We start from the raw sequence: 8,986 nt of genomic DNA, 5'->3' as shown, positions 1-8,986 counted from the left end.
TAATCAAATTGATAGGTAGCTGGCTCCCTACATAGGTGGATAGCTGTTTAGCTAGTTAGCATGACAGCTAGGAAGCTGGATATCAAGTTATATAGATTGATTACCAGCGGGAAAGACAGCCAGATAGCGTGTTAGCTTTCTAGATAGTAAAATACCTGCATTGCTAGATAGCTTGAACGCTAGACAGATGGATGGAGAGATAGCTGGATCTCCGTTCAGCAAAAATAGTTAGCTAGTTGCGTAGGCAGCTCTTTGTGGAGTGCGGTCTCTCGCTCGCTCGCTCTCGAGGGGGGGGGGGTGAAAGGGAGAACGATAGAGACCTATTTCGATCTAGCTAGATAGATCATAAATCGCTATAAAACTCTCTTGCGATCTGGCTCGTGAGCTATCTACTGGTATAGCTGGCTAGATGCCTAGCTCACAAGCCATCTAGCAAAGCTCCATCAAGCTAAACCGCTATCTGGCCGCCAAAGCTGTTAGCTAACAACCTAGTTATCTAGTTATCTATCTCTCTAGCCCTCAGGCAAGTTAGTGTCCTAGTTATGTTGCTACCAAATAGTTAGCTCTTTACCTATCAATCAAGCTATCTCGAGAACTGGAATGCTAGCCAGCAGGATAGACTGCCAGACAGCGTGTGAGCTATCTCGATAGCAAGATAGCGAACTACCTAGATAGCTATCTACATGCAATGCTAGACAGCTAGAAAGCTGGATATCTGTATATCAGCTATCAGCGAGATAGCTGGAGATATTGATAGTAAATAGGTAGCTCTCTATCTAGGCAGCTATTTGAGGGGTGCGCTCTCTCTCTCTCTCATCCTCTGTGGGCCTCGTGAGAGAGGGAGATCTTGTTGAGTGGGAACGATAGGTAAGCCATGATAGAATGCAGGAGTGGACTCGATGGGCCTTGGTGCACTAACTCTGCTGCTATGACTTTTGTACCCAGTGTTCTTTTTTAGCAGTGCACTGCAGCATCCTCACACAGCGCACCCCAGTGGATGTACAGTGGCAATAGACTGTGACATCGCTCTCCTGTGGACGAACATCAGCAGCACACGGCAACATCCACACACAGCGCACCTCAGTGCATGTACAGTGGCAATATCCTGTCAGGGCGCCCTCCCGTGGATGAACACCAGCAGTACACTGCAACATCGATGCACAACAGCCCTCACTGCCTGTACATAATAAGTGCATCGCAGCATCAGCATTGCTTATGATGGACCTTGAGTTCCCAATGCGAAACACGCAAATCGTGGTAGTACGTTTAGAGTAATAAATAAGCCACGTAGAATGCTTGCTATATTTGACAGAGTCATTGAATATCAGTCAGATGTCAATATTCAACTTTAGAGAACTTTACTTCGGCCGCTTTTGCAGCTTTGTGTACAGTTATGTTCGCTCTCGTACACGAAGGATATGGGCGCTTCGGAAATCGTGTTCAAGACGTTTACAAGAACATCGCCTGGAGCGTATCAACAACCAGACGTTGGACTGGTTCATCGGAGTTCGGGCAGTAACCTGATAGATTGATAGCAAATTATGAGAGGCAAAGGTATGGTAAACAGTCAGAACATTCCTCTCAAGATGGAAATATCAAGTATTGAAGGCCACCCCTTTATGGTGAAAGGGATGAAGTTTAAACGAGGTGTGCGGGGAAAGCAAGGGACAGTATGTGCATCGAAGGTCGGCATTGGGTGATAAGGAATAGGAGTAGAATTAGACCATTCGGCTAATCGTCTTATCCGCCAAACTTTTCCCCTCCAAACCCCATTCTCCTGCCTTCTCCCCATAACTTCTGATACCTGTATTAATCAAGAATCTTTCTGTCTACGCCTTTAAATATCCACTAACGTGACCTACACAGCCTGTTGTGGCAAATAATTCCACAAATTCATCACCTTCTGACTAAATAAATTTCTGATCATCTTCAAAAGAGAACGTAGATTAATTCTGAAGAAATGATCTCTTGTCCGAGACGCTCCCACAAGTGGAAACATACTTTCCACATCCACTGGATCTAAACCATTCACATATCTGTATGTTTCAATGAGGTCCACCCTCCTAATTCTAAACTCCGAGTGCAAGCCGGGAGCCGACAAACGATCGCCATAGGTTAACTTATTGCTGGGATCATTCTTGTAAACCTCCTCTGGAACCTCTCCACAGCCAGCACACCTTTCCTCTGATATGGTGCCCAGAATTGCTCACAATATTCCAAATGCGGCCTTCCCAGCGCCTTGTATCGCCTCAACATTACATCCGTGTTTCTGTATACAAGTCCCCTTGAAATAAATGCAAGCAGTGAGTTTGCTTCCATTAGACAATAGACAATAGACAATAGGTGCAGGAGTAGGCCATTCGGCCCTTCGAGCCAGCACCACCCTTCCATGTGACCATGGCTAATCATTCTCACCGATTCAACTTGCAGATTAAAATTTTGGTAATCCTTAACCAGCACTCCCAAGTCCCTTTGCACTTCCGATTTATGGATTTCCCCCCACTTAGACAATAGTCTACGCCATTATATCCACTACCAAAATGCAGTACTCCGCACTTTGCTATACTATATTCCATCTGCCACTTCTCTGCCCATTCCCCCAACATGTCCAAGTCCTTCTGCGGAGTCCATGCTTTCTCTAAACTACCTACCTTCCACCTCTTTTCGTAACATCCGCAAACTCGGCCACAAAGCCTTCAATCCCCTCGTCCAAATCATAATATAAAACGTGGAGTAGCGGACAAACAACGATCCTTGAAGATCTCCACTAGTTACTCTTCGCCAACTAGAAAAAAATCCCCCCTTATTGCCACTCTTTGTCTTCTGCCATCCAGCCAACCAGTTATCCATGCTGGCGTTTGCCCTTTGACGGCATGGGCTCTCATCTTCCTAAGCAGCCATCTTGTGACACCTGGTCAAAGGCTTTCTGAAAATCAAAGAAATCAACACCTACTGTCTCTGCTTTGGCTGTATTGCTATTTACGTCTTCAAATAATTCCAGAAAATTTATCAAACACGACCTTCCCTTCACAAAGCCATGCCAACATATGCCTATTTCATCGTGCACTTATAAATACTCTGTCACATCATCCTGTATAACGGGTCCTAAAATCTTACCACCCACTCCACTGGTGTTGGAGGCAGATAAAATAGTGATATTTAAGACAAGTTCAGATTTTCAGGTAATGAAGGGATATGCATTGTGAGCAGGCAGGTAAGGTTGGTCGTCTCATGTTCGGCACAGCCATTATTAGCCGAAAGTCCTGCCGTGCCTTGTACTTCGTGTAGGAAAGAAATGCAGATGCTGGTTTAAATGGAAGGTAGACACAAAATGCTGGTGTAACTTAACGAGACAGGCAGCATCTCTGGAGAGAAAGAATGGGTGACGTTTCGGGTCGAGACCCTTCTTTAGACTGATGTCGGAGAGGCCGGCGGGAAAGAGATAGAATTTTGTTGGAGACAGTGAGACTGGTGTGAGAACTGGGAAGGAGGAGGGATGGAGAGAGAGGGAAAGCAAGGGCTAATTGAAGTTAGATAAGTCAATGTTCATATCGCTGGTATGTTAGCTGCCCAAGCGATGCATGAGGTGCTGTTCCTCCAATTTGCGCTGGGCCTCACTCTGACAATGGAGGATGCCCAGGACAGAAAGTTCAGAATGGGAATGGGGGAGCGGGGGTGAGTTAAAGTGCTGAGCATCCGGGAGATCAGGTACAACTGTGTGGAGCTGTTCAGCGAAACATTCGCCGAGCCTGCGCTTGGTCTCGCCGATATCACTCCATCAGTACTATCCCACAGTATACCGTTACACCAGTACTACCCCACAGTGCGTCACTCCATCAGTACTATCCCACTGTATACCGTTACACCAGTACTACCCCACAGTGCGTCACTCCATCAGTACTATCCCACTGTATACCATTACACCAGTACTACCCTACAGTGCGTCACTCCATCAGTAATATCCCACTGTATACCATTACACCAGTACTACCCTACAGTGCGTCATTTCATCAGTGCTACCGCACAGTGTCACTCCATCAATTCTATCCCACATTATGTCACAACAACAGTACTACCGCGCAGTGTGTCACCCCGTCAGAACTACCCCAGAATGTGCCATTACTTCAACACTACCCTACGTTAGGTTACTCCATCAATACTACCTCACAGTATGTCACTCCATCAGTACTACGTGTTACTCCATTAGTAGTACCCAAGAGCGTGTCACTCTCATCAGTACAACCCCACAGTATGTCATTCCACCATTTCTTCCCGACGGTGTTTCACTCTGTCAGTACCACCTTAAGTATGTAATTTCATCAGTTCTACCCACAGTTTTTCACCCCTTCAATAATACCATCGAATGTGTCACTATATCAGTACTACCCCAAAATATACCAGTCCTTCACTACTACCCCACAGGATGCCAATCCTTAAGCTTTATCGCACAGCGTGTCACTCCATCAGTACTACCATATCGTCGGTTACTCCATCATTACTGCATCACAGCGTGTCATTCATTCAGTACTATCCCATAGAATGCCAATCAGTAATAGCAAATGGATAGTCATTCCATCAGTACTATCCCACAGTGCGTCATTCCATTAGTTCTCCCCCATTGTGTCACTCCATCAGAACTACATTATAATGTATCTTTACATCAGTACTGCCCCATTTAGTTTCACACCATTAATACTATCCGACAGTGTGCCACGACAACAGTACTACCATATCGCTTGTTCCTCCATCAGTACTACCGCACACTGTGTCACTCTATCAGTAATACACCAAAATGTTTTACTCCATCAGTACCTGCCCACAGTTTGTCACTTCACTAGTACTACCCCAAAGTGTATTGTTCCATCTGCACTGCCCACATTGTGTCACTCCATCAATACTACCCCACTGGTCATCACACCATCAATACAAGCCTACAGTGTGTTAGACGATCATTACTAGAACACACTATGTCACTCCATCAGTACAACCCCAGAGCGTGTCACTTCATTGGTACTACCCCACTATATACCATTCCATCAATACACCCACAGTGTTTTTCAACATCAATACCACTTTGTGTATTATTCCATTAGTACTACCACACAGGGTGGCACTCTATCAGTAATATCCAACGGTGTGTCACTCCATCAGTACTACACAATGAGTCCTTCCATCAGTACTATCCCACAGTGTTTCAATCCACCAGTATTACTCTGGTATATGTCTATCCAACAGTACTACACCGCAGGGTGTCACACAATCAGTACTATCCCACAGTATGCTATTCCATCAGTACTACCTCAATGTGTGTCACTCCACCATCACTACCCACAGTGTGCCACTGCATCGGTAATACAACATAGCTTGTTACTCCATCTGTACTACCCTACACTGTGCCACTCCATCAGTGCCTCCCCATAGACCATCGCACCAACACGAATATCATTAGGGTTATCATTGTATCAGTACTACGCCAGCGTGCGGCACTCCACCAGAACAATCCATTATTACTCCATCAGTACTACCACGCAGCGTGTCACTCCATCAGTACTACCCACAGTGTCAAGCATCAATACTTCCTTGCAGTGTCACTCCATCAGTATTGCCCGCAGTATGTCACACCATCAGCCCTATCTCACTGTATCACTCCATTAGTAATTCCCCACAGTTTCACTCTATTATTATTTCCCCACAATGTCTCACGCCATTAGCACTACCCGATGTTTATCATTCAATCAAGACTATCCCAGTGGGCCACTCCCTAAGTGCTGCCACAAATTGTGTCATTCCATCAGTATTACCAAACAGTGTGTCACTGCATTAGTACTACACCACAGTTTGTCATCCCCATAGTACTACCGCTCAGTGTGTTTACTCCGTCGGTGAAACCACACAGTGTCTCACTGCATCAATACAACTCCATATTGTTACACTACATCGGTACTGCCCCACATCATGTCACTCCAGTGCAACCCTAGAACGTGTCACTCCATCAGTACTCCCCGCAGTTTTTTCTTCCATCAGTACTCCCCAGTGTTTCACACCATCAGGACTACCTCAAATCTGCCATTCCATCCGCATTCCCCCACAGTGTGCTAACCCATCGCGGCGACTCCATAGTGTGTAATTCCATCACTATTTCACCACAGTTTTGCATCGCAACAGTACTACCGCAGAGCGTGTCAGTCCATCAGTATTACTGCGTCACTCCAACAGAATGTGGTATTACATCCGTGCTACCCCACAGTGTGTCATTCCATCAATACACCGCCACAGTACGTCATTACACCAGTACTACTCCACAATGTTACACACCATCAGTACAACACTGGAGCGTGTCACTCCATCAGTACTACCCTACAATATGTTATTCCATCAGTACTACACCACAGTGATGCACTCCATCAGTACTGCCTTAAGTTTGTTATTCCATTATGTACAACCACACGGACTCATTCAATTAGTATTACCCAACAGTGTAACCCTCCATCTGTACTGCCCCACCGTCAGTCCTACTTCAGTGTGGAAGTCACAATGTGCAACCCGACAGTACCACCGAACGTTGTGTTAATACTTGGAACTGTCGACATGATATTTGCTGCACGCCAACTCCAGGAAAAATGCCAACAGCAGCTCAGCGACCTGTTCGTGAGCTTCGTCGATCTGACAAAGGCCTTCGACACTGTCAGCAGAGATGGCTTGTGGAAGATAATGCAGAAGTTTGGCTGTCCCAGCAAGTTCATCACGATTGTCCGGCAGTTCCATGACGGCACGATGGTGAAAGTGCTAGATGATGGAGACGAGTCGGAAGCCTTTCCAGTAACAAACGGCGTGAAGCAAGGTTGTGTTCTTGCCCCTACACTCTTCACCATGGTCTTCTCTGCCATGCTGACTGATGACATCCGTGACTGCCAGGATGGAATACACATCAGGTACAGGACTGACAGCAGGCTGTTCAACCTCAGGCGTCTGCAAGCTGTTACAAAGGTGAAGGAGACCATCATCAGAGATTTCTTGTTTGCTGATGACTGCGCCCTCAACGCCAGCACAGTACAGAAGATGCGGCATGAAATGGACTGCTTCTCACAGGCCTGTGGCAACTTTGGTCTCTCCATTAGCACCAAAAAGACTGAAGTTATGTACCAGCCCGCGCCTGGAAAGCCCTACCAAGAACCACACATCACGGTGAAGGGGGCAGAATCTACAGGCAGTCGGCAGCTTTACCTATCTGGGTAGTACACTCTCGCGAGTGGTGAACATTGACGCTGAGGTTAACAACAGGATGGCCAAGGCCAGCGCTGCCTTTGGGCGACTCCGTGATAATGTTTGGGAGCGGAGAGGACTCGGCCTTACCACCAAGCTGAAGGTCTACTGTGCAGTGGTACTCACCACACTTCTCTATGCCAGTGAGACTTGGACTGTGTACAGCAGACATGCCAAACAGCTCAACCACTTTTCACTTGAGCTGCCTACGCAGACGCCTTCACATCAGGTGGCAGGACAAAATTCCCGACACAGAGATCTTCGAACGGGCCGGAATCCCCAGAATCCACAACCTCCTACGGAAAGCCCAAGCCAGATGGGCAGGCCATGTCGTCAGAATGCCAGAGAGTCTACTGCCAAAAGAGCTTCTGTATGGAGAACTGTTTCAGGGCAAGTGCTCAGTAGGAGGACAGAAGAAACGGTTTAAGGACTGCCTCAAAGTGTTCCTCAAAGACTTGGACATCAACCTCAGCACTTGGGAGTCTCTTGATCTGGACCGTCCAACCTGGCGTAGCAAGCTGACCACAGGAGCCCGTGCAGCAGAGAACAGACGCACTGCAGAGGCCCAGAGGAAACGCACCGCGCGCAAGGCCCGGGCTACCTCCACTTCCACTGCAGCACCAATCCACTTGTGTCCTACGTGTGGGCGCGCCTTCCGGGCCCGGATTGGCCTCACCAGTCACTTCCGGACCCACAGTCACCAATCCTCCAACTGAAAGTGAAGTCATGGTCAACTTCGAACCCGAAGGACGAACAACAACAACAACACAGCGCATTGCGTCACTCCATCAGTACTACCCCCACATTGTGTCACTCCATCAGTACTACCCCCACATTGTGTCACTCCATCAGTGCACTGCACAGTGTGTAACTCCATCAGTACTACTGCGCAGTGTGTCACTTCATCAATACAACTCCAAAGTGAGTCACTCCATCTGTACCAACCCACAGTGTGTTAATCCACCATTACTACCATACATTGTGTCACTCCATCAGTTCCACTGCACAGTGTGTCACTCCATCAGTAATGCCCCACACCGTGTCACGTCGTCACTAAAACACACAGTATGCCATTACGTCATTCCAAACACACATGTTCACACCCTCAAACACAGTCAAACACGCACACACACACACATACCCGCGCACGAAGACACACACAATCTCCCAAATGCAATCACAAACAATCAAGTATACTCTCACACATTCTCCCATACAATCACACGTACATATGCACTCACACTAACAGATATTCACACGCACTAGCACGAAGAGACACGCACTCATTCGCACATACTTACACACGAACACATTCTTTGACAACACCATCATATACTCTCCCACACACACACACACACACACACACACTATCAAAGAATTACATGCTCAAACACTCTGACAAACTCACATCCCACATATTCTCTCACATTCTCACAAACAGCCACACACACGCACAGACGCAAACACTGTACTTCACAAACCCACGTGCACTCTCACACTCAGAGACACAGATACATTCAATCGCACTTGCATCCACACTTACTAATGCTCACAGACTCACACGCACACTCACGCACTCGCACAGACACACACACACAAATATAGGCACTCTTACATACTCCACCGCTTTCTCACACGCAGACCCGCATGCACACGTGCACATTTTAGGATTGGGTGTATCCTTGGATGTTCTCGTCGAGCAGCGCAGCTCAGCCTGGCCGGG

Source organism: Rhinoraja longicauda, unplaced genomic scaffold (genome assembly GCF_053455715.1).
Source record: "Rhinoraja longicauda isolate Sanriku21f unplaced genomic scaffold, sRhiLon1.1 Scf000070, whole genome shotgun sequence".
Classification (NCBI taxonomy): Eukaryota; Metazoa; Chordata; class Chondrichthyes; order Rajiformes; family Arhynchobatidae; genus Rhinoraja; species Rhinoraja longicauda.
This window is presented reverse-complemented; position numbering follows the sequence as displayed.